Consider the following 15,329-nt stretch of genomic DNA (forward strand, 5'->3'; position numbering starts at 1 on the left):
GGAAAACTAAAAATCAGCAAGACACAGGCACCCCAAAGTTTAGGGCTGCTCTGTTGACAAGAACCTCCACTTCGTGACACCTTAAATATCCCAGGAAAGAGAAAAATGGATAAAGAAGTGGTGGTCCTTATGTACAATGGATTATCACTCAGCCATGAAATCAATGTCATAAGGCTAGTAGCAGCATGATGAGTGGCTTTAGCTACGACGATTCTAAGTGAAATAAGTCACACAGAAAAAGACACTTATCATAAGCTATCACTTATAGAGGGAATGTAAAAACCGCTACACTTGAACTGAATTACAAAAGAGAACAGAGTCACACGTTTACAAAACACACTATGGCTGCTTAACGGGAAAGGTGGGGTGGGGTGATGCATAAAACAAGGGTTTCAAATGAGCTCAGATAGCGTTCCATAAACCCAATATGTAATAGAAAGACCTACTCCTTGCTCAGTGAACTGGACTCAACACCCTCTATTCACCGCACAAGAATATATCTGACTAGTAAGAATCTTAAAACCTATGTATTGATATCTCTCTGGAAGTGAGTCAAGTGGCTGTAAAGCGGCAGAAACACAGCCGTGAAAAGCAGCTAAACCCCATTATAAAAATAAATTACTTTTAAAAACCCGTGAAACAAAGACAGTGAAAGAGAGAGAAATTCTTACAAAATTCGTTCAGGGGCTGTGATGCAACCTGGATTGACCATATCTAGACCCACAGCTGGAGGAGACATAAGGGTGGACACTCTCGGGGCTGAGAGGTTTGGTGAGGTTGGGGGAGCAAACGCAGAGCCTTTACAGTAATACTGCCTGTTACCCATCCCATGGGTCCCAAATCTCCAGGTTCAAGGGCATCTTCCTACCTCGAAAACATGCATGAGAAACCCAGAAGGTGGTACACCGTGTGATCGGGAAAGGTTTCTAAAACGCACCTCATTTCTCATCTCCTTGTGCTCGGGTTCGCCATTCCAGCCGCTTTACTAGCAATCTCCCTCCTTGGAGAATCAGCACCTTTAACCTCCCGTTCCGTACAGCTTGCAATTTGTCCTGAGGATGAACGGGAAGAGGGGGAGCCAATGAGAGACTAGCTCTAGGTGTTGGGACAGGCACAGGTCACTCTATTTTCCCATCAGGAAGAAGAATTAACCACAGGCTCAGCCTGCCGCCCGGAACCAGAATAGGGCCTGAGGCAATCCTGCGCTTTTGCGGCCAGCTCCCAAAAAAGCGAGTTGAAAAATGGAGCTCAGGGGCACTGCAATTCACAAACCTGCAGAGTTATAAATGATAACTCTCGTCCACAAATATATTGAGGGAAGGCAACGAAGAGGATCTGAAAGCAAGGCAGAATTGCAGGAAACAGATTTCAGGAGGTCGATTCGAATCGCCTTTAAAGCACATGAAAAGCGGCAAAACGTCCACAATGATGCCCTTGGCCAAAAAGGGCGTATGCGTTTTTTCCTGAATATATTCAGGAAAAAACGCATACGCCCTTTTTGGCCAACCAAGCAACCTGGAAAGGCAAATCAGCGCTACAAAGAAGGCTCGCTTCCCATCGGTCAAAAGGGCCATGCGGAAAAAAGTGTCAAAACCAGAAATGCAGAACAGGCCATGGAGAAATGGGAGCCTTGCTACGCTGATGGGCGGGATGTAAATTGCCAACAGCCACTCTGGAGAAGTGTACGGTGTGTCCTGAAACATCGAAAAAACACAGCTTAGAGCGCATAGGGCACTTCCACTCACGGGCGTATAAATTGGGAAAAATAAAAATCAGCAAGACACAGGCACCACAAAGTTTAGGGCTGCTCTGTTGACAAGAACCTCCACTTCGTGACACCTTAAATATCCCAGGAAAGAGAAAAATGGATAAAGAAGTGGTGGTCCTTATGTACAATGGAATATCACTCAGCCCTGAAATCAATGTCATAAGGCTAGTAGCAGCATGATGAGTGGCTTTAGCTACGACGATTCTAAGTGAAATAAGTCACACAGAAAAAGACACTTATCATAAGCTATCACTTATAGAGGGAATGTAAAAACCGCTACACTTGAACTGAATTACAAAACAGAACAGAGTCACACGTTTACAAAACACACTATGGCTGCTTAACGGGAAAGGTGGGGTGGGGTGATGCATAAAACAAGGGTTTCAAATGAGCTCAGATACCGTTCCATAAACCCAATATGTAATAGAAAGACCTACTCCTTGCTCAGTGAACTGGACTCAACACCCCCTATTCACCGCACAAGAATATATCTGACTAGTAAGAATCTTAAAACCTATGTATTGATATCTCTCTGGAAGTGAGTCAAGTGGCTGTAAAGCAGCAGAAACACAGCCGTGAAAAGCAGCTAAACCCCATTATAAAAATAAATTACTTTTAAAAACCCGTTAAACAAAGACAGTGAAAGAGAGAGAAATTCTTACAAAATTCGTTCAGGGGCTGTGATGCAACCTGGATTGACCATATCTAGACCCACAGCTGGAGGAGACATAAGGGTGGACACTCTCGGGGCTGAGAGGTTTGGTGAGGTTGGGGGAGCAAACGCAGAGCCTTTACAGTAATACTGCCTGTTACCCATCCCATGGGTCCCAAATCTCCAGGTTCAAGGGCATCTTCCTACCTCGAAAACATGCATGAGAAACCCAGAAGGTGGTACACCGTGTGATCGGGAAAGGTTTCTAAAACGCACCTCATTTCTCATCTCCTTGTGCTCGGGTTCGCCATTCCAGCCGCTTTACTAGCAATCTCCCTCCTTGGAGAATCAGCACCTTTAACCTCCCGTTCCGTACAGCTTGCAATTAGTCCTGAGGATGAACGGGAAGAGGGGGAGCCAATGAGAGACTAGCTCTAGGTGTTGGGACAGGCACAGGTCACTCTATTTTCCCATCAGGAAGAAGAATTAACCACAGGCTCAGCCTGCCGCCCGGAACCAGAATAGGGCCTGAGGCAATCCTGCGCTTTTGCGGCCAGCTCCCAAAAAAGCGAGTTGAAAAATGGAGCTCAGGGGCACTGCAATTCACAAACCTGCAGAGTTATAAATGATAACTCTCGTCCACAAATATATTGAGGGAAGGCAACGAAGAGGATCTGAAAGCAAGGCAGAATTGCAGGAAACAGATTTCAGGAGGTCGATTCGAATCGCCTTTAAAGCACATGAAAAGCGGCAAAACGTCCACAATGATGCCCTTGGCCAAAAAGGGCGTATGCGTTTTTTCCTGAATATATTCAGGAAAAAACGCATACGCCCTTTTTGGCCAACCAAGCAACCTGGAAAGGCAAATCAGCGCTACAAAGAAGGCTCGCTTCCCATCGGTCAAAAGGGCCATGCGGAAAAAAGTGTCAAAACCAGAAATGCAGAACAGGCCATGGAGAAATGGGAGCCTTGCTACGCTGATGGGCGGGATGTAAATTGCCAACAGCCACTCTGGAGAAGTGTACGGTGTGTCCTGAAACATCGAAAAAACACAGCTTAGAGCGCATAGGGCACTTCCACTCATGGGCGTATAAATTGGGAAAACTAAAAATCAGCAAGACACAGGCACCCCAAAGTTTAGGGCTGCTCTGTTGACAAGAACCTCCACTTCGTGACACCTTAAATATCCCAGGAAAGAGAAAAATGGATAAAGAAGTGGTGGTCCTTATGTACAATGGATTATCACTCAGCCATGAAATCAATGCCATAAGGCTAGTAGCAGCATGATGAGTGGCTTTAGCTACGACGATTCTAAGTGAAATAAGTCACACAGAAAAAGACACTTATCATAAGCTATCACTTATAGAGGGAATGTAAAAACCGCTACACTTGAACTGAATTACAAAACAGAACAGAGTCACACGTTTACAAAACACACTATGGCTGCTTAACGGGAAAGGTGGGGTGGGGTGATGCATAAAACAAGGGTTTCAAATGAGCTCAGATACCGTTCCATAAACCCAATATGTAATAGAAAGACCTACTCCTTGCTCAGTGAACTGGACTCAACACCCCCTATTCACCGCACAAGAATATATCTGACTAGTAAGAATCTTAAAACCTATGTATTGATATCTCTCTGGAAGTGAGTCAAGTGGCTGTAAAGCGGCAGAAACACAGCCGTGAAAAGCAGCTAAACCCCATTATAAAAATAAATTACTTTTAAAAACCCGTGAAACAAAGACAGTGAAAGAGAGAGAAATTCTTACAAAATTCGTTCAGGGGCTGTGATGCAACCTGGATTGACCATATCTAGACCCACAGCTGGAGGAGACATAAGGGTGGACACTCTCGGGGCTGAGAGGTTTGGTGAGGTTGGGGGAGCAAACACAGAGCCTTTACAGTAATACTGCCTGTTACCCATCCCATGGGTCCCAAATCTCCAGGTTCAAGGGCATCTTCCTACCTCGAAAACATGCATGAGAAACCCAGAAGGTGGTACACCGTGTGATCGGGAAAGGTTTCTAAAACGCACCTCATTTCTCATCTCCTTGTGCTCGGGTTCGCCATTCCAGCCGCTTTACTAGCAATCTCCCTCCTTGGAGAATCAGCACCTTTAACCTCCCGTTCCGTACAGCTTGCAATTTGTCCTGAGGATGAACGGGAAGAGGGGGAGCCAATGAGAGACTAGCTCTAGGTGTTGGGACAGGCACAGGTCACTTTATTTTCCCATCAGGAAGAAGAATTAACCACAGGCTCAGCCTGCCGCCCGGAACCAGAATAGGGCCTGAGGCAATCCTGCGCTTTTGCAGCCAGCTCCCAAAAAAGCAAGTTGAAAAATGGAGCTCAGGGGCACTGCAATTCACAAACCTGCAGAGTTATAAATGATAACTCTCGTCCACAAATATATTGAGGGAAGGCAACGAAGAGGATCTGAAAGCAAGGCAGAATTGCAGGAAACAGATTTCAGGAGGTCGATTCGAATCGCCTTTAAAGCACATGAAAAGCGGCAAAACGTCCACAATGATGCCCTTGGCCAAAAAGGGCGTATGCGTTTTTTCCTGAATATATTCAGGAAAAAACGCATACGCCCTTTTTGGCCAACCAAGCAACCTGGAAAGGCAAATCAGCGCTACAAAGAAGGCTCGCTTCCCATCGGTCAAAAGGGCCATGCGGAAAAAAGTGTCAAAACCAGAAATGCAGAACAGGCCATGGAGAAATGGGAGCCTTGCTACGCTGATGGGCGGGATGTAAATTGCCAACAGCCACTCTGGAGAAGTGTACGGTGTGTCCTGAAACATCGAAAAAACACAGCTTAGAGCGCATAGGGCACTTCCACTCACGGGCGTATAAATTGGGAAAACTAAAAATCAGCAAGACACAGGCACCCCAAAGTTTAGGGCTGCTCTGTTGACAAGAACCTCCACTTCGTGACACCTTAAATATCCCAGGAAAGAGAAAAATGGATAAAGAAGTGGTGGTCCTTATGTACAATGGAATATCACTCAGCCATGAAATCAATGTCATAAGGCTAGTAGCAGCATGATGAGTGGCTTTAGCTACGACGATTCTAAGTGAAATAAGTCACACAGAAAAAGACACTTATCATAAGCTATCACTTATAGAGGGAATGTAAAAACCGCTACACTTGAACTGAATTACAAAACAGAACAGAATCACACGTTTACAAAACACACTATGGCAGCTTAACGGGAAAGGTGGGGTGGGGTGATGCATAAAACAAGGGTTTCAAATGAGCTCAGATACCGTTCCATAAACCCAATATGTAATAGAAAGACCTACTCCTTGCTCAGTGAACTGGACTCAACACCCCCTATTCACCGCACAAGAATATATCTGACTAGTAAGAATCTTAAAACCTATGTATTGATATCTCTCTGGAAGTGAGTCAAGTGGCTGTAAAGCGGCAGAAACACAGCCGTGAAAAGCAGCTAAACCCCATTATAAAAATAAATTACTTTTAAAAACCCGTGAAACAAAGACAGTGAAAGAGAGAGAAATTCTTACAAAATTCGTTCAGGGGCTGTGATGCAACCTGGATTGACCATATCTAGACCCACAGCTGGAGGAGACATAAGGGTGGACACTCTCGGGGCTGAGAGGTTTGGTGAGGTTGGGGGAGCAAACGCAGAGCCTTTACAGTAATACTGCGTGGTACCCATCCCATGGGTCCCAAATCTCCAGGTTCAAGGGCATCTTCCTACATCGAAAACATGCATGAGAAAACAAAAAGATGGTACACCATGTGATGGGGAAAGGTTTCTAATACGCACCTCATTTCTCTTCTCCTTGTGCCCGGGTTCGCCATTCCAGCCGCTTTACTAACAATCTCCCTACTTGGAGCATCAGCACCTTTAACCTCCTGTTCTGTACAGGTTGCAATTTGTCCTGAGGATGAACGGGTAGACGGGGAACCAGTGAGAGACTAGCTCTTGGTGTTGGGACAGGCACAGGTCACTCTATTTTCCCATCAGGAAGAAGAATGAACCACAGGCTCATCCTCCCCCCCGGAACCGGAACAGGGCCTGAAGCCATCCTGCGCTTTTGCGGCCAGCTCCCAAAAAAGCGAGTTGTAAAATGGAGCTTCAGGGCACTGCAATTCACAAACCTGCAGAGTTATAAATGATAACTCTCGTCCACAAATATATTGAGGGAAGGCAAAGAAGAGGATTTGAAATCAAGGCAGAATTGCAGGAAACAGATTTCAGGAGGTAGATTCGAATCGCCTTTAAAGCACATGAAAAGCGGCAAAACGTTGACAATGATGCCCTTGGCCAAAAAGGGCGTATGCGTTTTTTCCTGAATATATTCAGGAAAAAACGCATACGCCCTTTTTGGCCAACCAAGCAACCTGGAAAGGCAAATCAGCGCTACAAAGAAGACTCGCTACCCATCGGTCAAAAGGGCCATGCTGAAAAAAGTCTCAAAACCAGAAATGCAGGACAGGCCATGGAGAAATGGGAGCCTTGCTACACTGATGGGCGGGATGTAAATTGCCAACAGCCACTCTGGAGAAGTGTACGGTGTGTCCTGAAACATCTAAAAAACACAGCTTAGAGAGCATAGGGCACTTCCACTCATGGGGGTATAAATTGGGAAAATGAAAAATCAGCAAGACACAAGCACCCCAAAGTTTAGGGCTGCTCTGTTGACAAGGACCTCCACTTCATTCCACCTTCAATATCCCAGGAAAGAGAAAAATGGATAAAGAAGTTGTGGTCCTTATGTACAATGGAATATCACTCAGCCATGAAATCAATGTCATAAGGCTAGTAGCAGCATGATGAGTGGATTTAGGTACGGCGATTCTAAGTGAAATAAGTCACACAGAAAAGGACACTTCTCATAAGGTATCACTTATAGAGGGAATGTAAAAACCGTTACACTTGAACTGAATTACAAAACAGAACAGAGTCACACATGCAGAAAACACACTATGGCTGCTTAACGGGAAAAGTGAGGTGGGGTGATACATAAAACAAGGGTTTCAAATTAGCTCAGATACCGTTCCATAAACCCAATATGTAATAGACAAGACCTACTCCTTGCTCAGAGAACTGGACTCAACACGCCCTATTCACCGCACAAGAATATATCTGACTAGTAATAATCTTAAAACCTATGTATTGATATCTCTCTGTTAGTGTGTCAAGTGGGTGTAAAGCGGCATAAACACAGCAGTGAAAAGCAGCTAAACCCCATTATAAAAATAAATTACTTTGAAAAACCCATGAAACAAAGACAGTGAAAGAGAGCGAAATTCTTACACAATGCGTTCAGTGGCTGTGTTGCAACCTGGATTGACCATATCTAGACCCACAGCTGGATGAGACATAAGGGTGGACACTCTTGGGGCTGAGAGGTTTGGTGAGGTTGGGTGAGCAAACGCAGACCCTTTAAAGTAATACTGCGTGCTACCCATCGCATGGGTCCCAAATCTCCATGTTCAAGGGCATCTTCCTACATCGAAAACATGCATGAGAAAACAAAAAGATGGTACACCATGTGATGGGGAAAGGTTTCTAATACGCACCTCATTTCTCTTCTCCTTGTGCCCGGGTTCGCCATTCCAGCCGCTTTACTAACAATCTCCCTACTTGGAGCATCAGCACCTTTAACCTCCTGTTCCGTACAGGTTGCAATTTGTCCTGAGGATGAACGGGTAGACGGGGAACCAGTGAGAGACTAGCTCTTGGTGTTGGGACAGGCACAGGTCACTCTATTTTCCCATCAGGAAGAAGAATGAACCACAGGCTCATCCTCCCCCCCGGAACCGGAACAGGGCCTGAAGCCATCCTGCGCTTTTGCGGCCAGCTCCCAAAAAAGCGAGTTGTAAAATGGAGCTTCAGGGCACTGCAATTCACAAACCTGCAGAGTTATAAATGATAACTCTCGTCCACAAATATATTGAGGGAAGGCAAAGAAGAGGATTTGAAATCAAGGCAGAATTGCAGGAAACAGATTTCAGGAGGTAGATTCGAATCGCCTTTAAAGCACATGAAAAGCGGCAAAACGTTGACAATGATGCCCTTGGCCAAAAAGGGCGTATGCGTTTTTTCCTGAATATATTCAGGAAAAAACGCATACGCCCTTTTTGGCCAACCAAGCAACCTGGAAAGGCAAATCAGCGCTACAAAGAAGACTCGCTACCCATCGGTCAAAAGGGCCATGCTGAAAAAAGTCTCAAAACCAGAAATGCAGGACAGGCCATGGAGAAATGGGAGCCTTGCTATACTGATGGGCGGGATGTAAATTGCCAACAGCCACTCTGGAGAAGTGTACGGTGTGTCCTGAAACATCTAAAAAACACAGCTTAGAGAGCATAGGGCACTTCCACTCATGGGGGTATAAATTGGGAAAATGAAAAATCAGCAAGACACAAGCACCCCAAAGTTTAGGGCTGCTCTGTTGACAAGGACCTCCACTTCATTCCACCTTCAATATCCCAGGAAAGAGAAAAATGGATAAAGAAGTTGTGGTCCTTATGTACAATGGAATATCACTCAGCCATGAAATCAATGTCATAAGGCTAGTAGCAGCATGATGAGTGGATTTAGGTACGGCGATTCTAAGTGAAATAAGTCACACAGAAAAGGACACTTCTCATAAGGTATCACTTATAGAGGGAATGTAAAAACCGTTACACTTGAACTGAATTACAAAACAGAACAGAGTCACACATGCAGAAAACACACTATGGCTGCTTAACGGGAAAAGTGAGGTGGGGTGATACATAAAACAAGGGTTTCAAATTAGCTCAGATACCGTTCCATAAACCCAATATGTAATAGACAAGACCTACTCCTTGCTCAGAGAACTGGACTCAACACGCCCTATTCACCGCACAAGAATATATCTGACTAGTAATAATCTTAAAACCTATGTATTGATATCTCTCTCTTAGTGTGTCAAGTGGGTGTAAAGCGGCATAAACACAGCAGTGAAAAGCAGCTAAACCCCATTATAAAAATAAATTACTTTGAAAAACCCATGAAACAAAGACAGTGAAAGAGAGCGAAATTCTTACACAATGCGTTCAGGGGCTGTGATGCAACCTGGATTGACCATATCTAGACCCACAGCTGGATGAGACATAAGGGTGGACACTCTTGGGGCTGAGAGGTTTGGTGAGGTTGGGTGAGCAAACGCAGACCCTTTAAAGTAATACTGCGTGGTACCCATCGCATGGGTCCCAAATCTCCATGTTCAAGGGCATCTTCCTACATTGAAAACATGCATGAGAAAACAAAAAGATGGTACACCATGGGATGGGGAAAGGTTTCTAACACGCACCTCATTTCTCTTCTCCTTGTGCCCGGGTTCGCCATTCCAGCCGCTTTACTAACAATCTCCCTACTTGGAGCATCAGCACCTTTAACCTCCTGTTCCGTACAGGTTGCAATTTGTCCTGAGGATGAACGGGTAGACGGGGAACCAGTGAGAGACTAGCTCTTGGTGTTGGGACAGGCACAGGTCACTCTATTTTCCCATCAGGAAGAAGAATGAACCACAGGCTCATCCTCCCCCCCGGAACCGGAACAGGGCCTGAAGCCATCCTGCGCTTTTGCGGCCAGCTCCCAAAAAAGCGAGTTGTAAAATGGAGCTTCAGGGCACTGCAATTCACAAACGTGCAGAGTTATAAATGATAACTCCCGTCCACAAATATATTGAGGGAAGGCAAAGAAGAGGATTTGAAATCAAGGCAGAATTGCAGGAAACAGATTTCAGGAGGTAGATTCGAATCGCCTTTAAAGCACATGAAAAGCGGCAAAACGTTGACAATGATGCCCTTGGCCAAAAAGGGCGTATGCGTTTTTTCCTGAATATATTCAGGAAAAAACGCATACGCCCTTTTTGGCCAACAAAGCAACCTGGAAAGGCAAATCAGCGCTACAAAGAAGACTCGCTACCCATCGGTCAAAAGGGCCATGCTGAAAAGAGTCTCAAAACCAGAAATGCAGGACAGGCCATGGAGAAATGGGAGCCTTGCTACACTGATGGGCGGGATGTAAATTGCCAACAGCCACTCTGGAGAAGTGTACGGTGTGTCCTGAAACATCTAAAAAACACAGCTTAGAGAGCATAGGGCACTTCCACTCATGGGGGTATAAATTGGGAAAATGAAAAATCAGCAAGACACAAGCACCCCAAAGTTTAGGGCTGCTCTGTTGACAAGGACCTCCACTTCATTCCACCTTCAATATCCCAGGAAAGAGAAAAATGGATAAAGAAGTTGTGGTCCTTATGTACAATGGAATATCACTCAGCCATGAAATCAATGTCATAAGGCTAGTAGCAGCATGATGAGTGGATTTAGGTACGGCGATTCTAAGTGAAATAAGTCACACAGAAAAGGACACTTCTCATAAGGTATCACTTATAGAGGGAATGTAAAAACCGTTACACTTGAACTGAATTACAAAACAGAACAGAGTCACACATGCAGAAAACACACTATGGCTGCTTAACGGGAAAAGTGAGGTGGGGTGATACATAAAACAAGGGTTTCAAATTAGCTCAGATACCGTTCCATAAACCCAATATGTAATAGACAAGACCTACTCCTTGCTCAGAGAACTGGACTCAACACGCCCTATTCACCGCACAAGAATATATCTGACTAGTAATAATCTTAAAACCTATGTATTGATATCTCTCTCTTAGTGTGTCAAGTGGGTGTAAAGCGGCATAAACACAGCAGTGAAAAGCAGCTAAACCCCATTATAAAAATAAATTACTTTGAAAAACCCATGAAACAAAGACAGTGAAAGAGAGCGAAATTCTTACACAATGCGTTCAGGGGCTGTGATGCAACCTGGATTGACCATATCTAGACCCACAGCTGGATGAGACATAAGGGTGGACACTCTTGGGGCTGAGAGGTTTGGTGAGGTTGGGTGAGCAAACGCAGACCCTTTAAAGTAATACTGCGTGGTACCCATCGCATGGGTCCCAAATCTCCAGGGTCAAGGGCATCTTCCTACATCGAAAACATGCATGAGAAAACAAAAAGATGGTACACCATGTGATGGGGAAAGGTTTCTAATACGCACCTCATTTCTCTTCTCCTTGTGCCCGGGTTCGCCATTCCAGCCGCTTTACTAACAATCTCCCTACTTGGAGCATCAGCACCTTTAACCTCCTGTTCTGTACAGGTTGCAATTTGTCCTGAGGATGAACGGGTAGACGGGGAACCAGTGAGAGACTAGCTCTTGGTGTTGGGACAGGCACAGGTCACTCTATTTTCCCATCAGGAAGAAGAATGAACCACAGGCTCATCCTCCCCCCCGGAACCGGAACAGGGCCTGAAGCCATCCTGCGCTTTTGCGGCCAGCTCCCAAAAAAGCGAGTTGTAAAATGGAGCTTCAGGGCACTGCAATTCACAAACCTGCAGAGTTATAAATGATAACTCTCGTCCACAAATATATTGAGGGAAGGCAAAGAAGAGGATTTGAAATCAAGGCAGAATTGCAGGAAACAGATTTCAGGAGGTAGATTCGAATCGCCTTTAAAGCACATGAAAAGCGGCAAAACGTTGACAATGATGCCCTTGGCCAAAAAGGGCGTATGCGTTTTTTCCTGAATATATTCAGGAAAAAACGCATACGCCCTTTTTGGCCAACCAAGCAACCTGGAAAGGCAAATCAGCGCTACAAAGAAGACTCGCTACCCATCGGTCAAAAGGGCCATGCTGAAAAAAGTCTCAAAACCAGAAATGCAGGACAGGCCATGGAGAAATGGGAGCCTTGCTACACTGATGGGCGGGATGTAAATTGCCAACAGCCACTCTGGAGAAGTGTACGGTGTGTCCTGAAACATCTAAAAAACACAGCTTAGAGAGCATAGGGCACTTCCACTCATGGGGGTATAAATTGGGAAAATGAAAAATCAGCAAGACACAAGCACCCCAAAGTTTAGGGCTGCTCTGTTGACAAGGACCTCCACTTCATTCCACCTTCAATATCCCAGGAAAGAGAAAAATGGATAAAGAAGTTGTGGTCCTTATGTACAATGGAATATCACTCAGCCATGAAATCAATGTCATAAGGCTAGTAGCAGCATGATGAGTGGATTTAGGTACGGCGATTCTAAGTGAAATAAGTCACACAGAAAAGGACACTTCTCATAAGGTATCACTTATAGAGGGAATGTAAAAACCGTTACACTTGAACTGAATTACAAAACAGAACAGAGTCACACATGCAGAAAACACACTATGGCTGCTTAACGGGAAAAGTGAGGTGGGGTGATACATAAAACAAGGGTTTCAAATTAGCTCAGATACCGTTCCATAAACCCAATATGTAATAGACAAGACCTACTCCTTGCTCAGAGAACTGGACTCAACACGCCCTATTCACCGCACAAGAATATATCTGACTAGTAATAATCTTAAAACCTATGTATTGATATCTCTCTGTTAGTGTGTCAAGTGGGTGTAAAGCGGCATAAACACAGCAGTGAAAAGCAGCTAAACCCCATTATAAAAATAAATTACTTTGAAAAACCCATGAAACAAAGACAGTGAAAGAGAGCGAAATTCTTACACAATGCGTTCAGTGGCTGTGTTGCAACCTGGATTGACCATATCTAGACCCACAGCTGGATGAGACATAAGGGTGGACACTCTTGGGGCTGAGAGGTTTGGTGAGGTTGGGTGAGCAAACGCAGACCCTTTAAAGTAATACTGCGTGCTACCCATCGCATGGGTCCCAAATCTCCATGTTCAAGGGCATCTTCCTACATCGAAAACATGCATGAGAAAACAAAAAGATGGTACACCATGTGATGGGGAAAGGTTTCTAATACGCACCTCATTTCTCTTCTCCTTGTGCCCGGGTTCGCCATTCCAGCCGCTTTACTAACAATCTCCCTACTTGGAGCATCAGCACCTTTAACCTCCTGTTCCGTACAGGTTGCAATTTGTCCTGAGGATGAACGGGTAGACGGGGAACCAGTGAGAGACTAGCTCTTGGTGTTGGGACAGGCACAGGTCACTCTATTTTCCCATCAGGAAGAAGAATGAACCACAGGCTCATACTCCCCCCCGGAACCGGAACAGGGCCTGAAGCCATCCTGCGCTTTTGCGGCCAGCTCCCAAAAAAGCGAGTTGTAAAATGGAGCTTCAGGGCACTGCAATTCACAAACCTGCAGAGTTATAAATGATAACTCTCGTCCACAAATATATTGAGGGAAGGCAAAGAAGAGGATTTGAAATCAAGGCAGAATTGCAGGAAACAGATTTCAGGAGGTAGATTCGAATCGCCTTTAAAGCACATGAAAAGCGGCAAAACGTTGACAATGATGCCCTTGGCCAAAAAGGGCGTATGCGTTTTTTCCTGAATATATTCAGGAAAAAACGCATACGCCCTTTTTGGCCAACCAAGCAACCTGGAAAGGCAAATCAGCGCTACAAAGAAGACTCGCTACCCATCGGTCAAAAGGGCCATGCTGAAAAAAGTCTCAAAACCAGAAATGCAGGACAGGCCATGGAGAAATGGGAGCCTTGCTATACTGATGGGCGGGATGTAAATTGCCAACAGCCACTCTGGAGAAGTGTACGGTGTGTCCTGAAACATCTAAAAAACACAGCTTAGAGAGCATAGGGCACTTCCACTCATGGGGGTATAAATTGGGAAAATGAAAAATCAGCAAGACACAAGCACCCCAAAGTTTAGGGCTGCTCTGTTGACAAGGACCTCCACTTCATTCCACCTTCAATATCCCAGGAAAGAGAAAAATGGATAAAGAAGTTGTGGTCCTTATGTACAATGGAATATCACTCAGCCATGAAATCAATGTCATAAGGCTAGTAGCAGCATGATGAGTGGATTTAGGTACGGCGATTCTAAGTGAAATAAGTCACACAGAAAAGGACACTTCTCATAAGGTATCACTTATAGAGGGAATGTAAAAACCGTTACACTTGAACTGAATTACAAAACAGAACAGAGTCACACATGCAGAAAACACACTATGGCTGCTTAACGGGAAAAGTGAGGTGGGGTGATACATAAAACAAGGGTTTCAAATTAGCTCAGATACCGTTCCATAAACCCAATATGTAATAGACAAGACCTACTCCTTGCTCAGAGAACTGGACTCAACACGCCCTATTCACCGCACAAGAATATATCTGACTAGTAATAATCTTAAAACCTATGTATTGATATCTCTCTCTTAGTGTGTCAAGTGGGTGTAAAGCGGCATAAACACAGCAGTGAAAAGCAGCTAAACCCCATTATAAAAATAAATTACTTTGAAAAACCCATGAAACAAAGACAGTGAAAGAGAGCGAAATTCTTACACAATGCGTTCAGGGGCTGTGATGCAACCTGGATTGACCATATCTAGACCCACAGCTGGATGAGACATAAGGGTGGACACTCTTGGGGCTGAGAGGTTTGGTGAGGTTGGGTGAGCAAACGCAGACCCTTTAAAGTAATACTGCGTGGTACCCATCGCATGGGTCCCAAATCTCCATGTTCAAGGGCATCTTCCTACATTGAAAACATGCATGAGAAAACAAAAAGATGGTACACCATGGGATGGGGAAAGGTTTCTAACACGCACCTCATTTCTCTTCTCCTTGTGCCCGGGTTCGCCATTCCAGCCGCTTTACTAACAATCTCCCTACTTGGAGCATCAGCACCTTTAACCTCCTGTTCCGTACAGGTTGCAATTTGTCCTGAGGATGAACGGGTAGACGGGGAACCAGTGAGAGACTAGCTCTTGGTGTTGGGACAGGCACAGGTCACTCTATTTTCCCATCAGGAAGAAGAATGAACCACAGGCTCATCCTCCCCCCCGGAACCGGAACAGGGCCTGAAGCCATCCTGCGCTTTTGCGGCCAGCTCCCAAAAAAGCGAGTTGTAAAATGGAGCTTCA

The sequence above is a fragment of the Balaenoptera ricei genome, chromosome 4, assembly GCF_028023285.1.
Source record: "Balaenoptera ricei isolate mBalRic1 chromosome 4, mBalRic1.hap2, whole genome shotgun sequence".
In the NCBI taxonomy this organism is placed as follows: domain Eukaryota; kingdom Metazoa; phylum Chordata; class Mammalia; order Artiodactyla; family Balaenopteridae; genus Balaenoptera; species Balaenoptera ricei.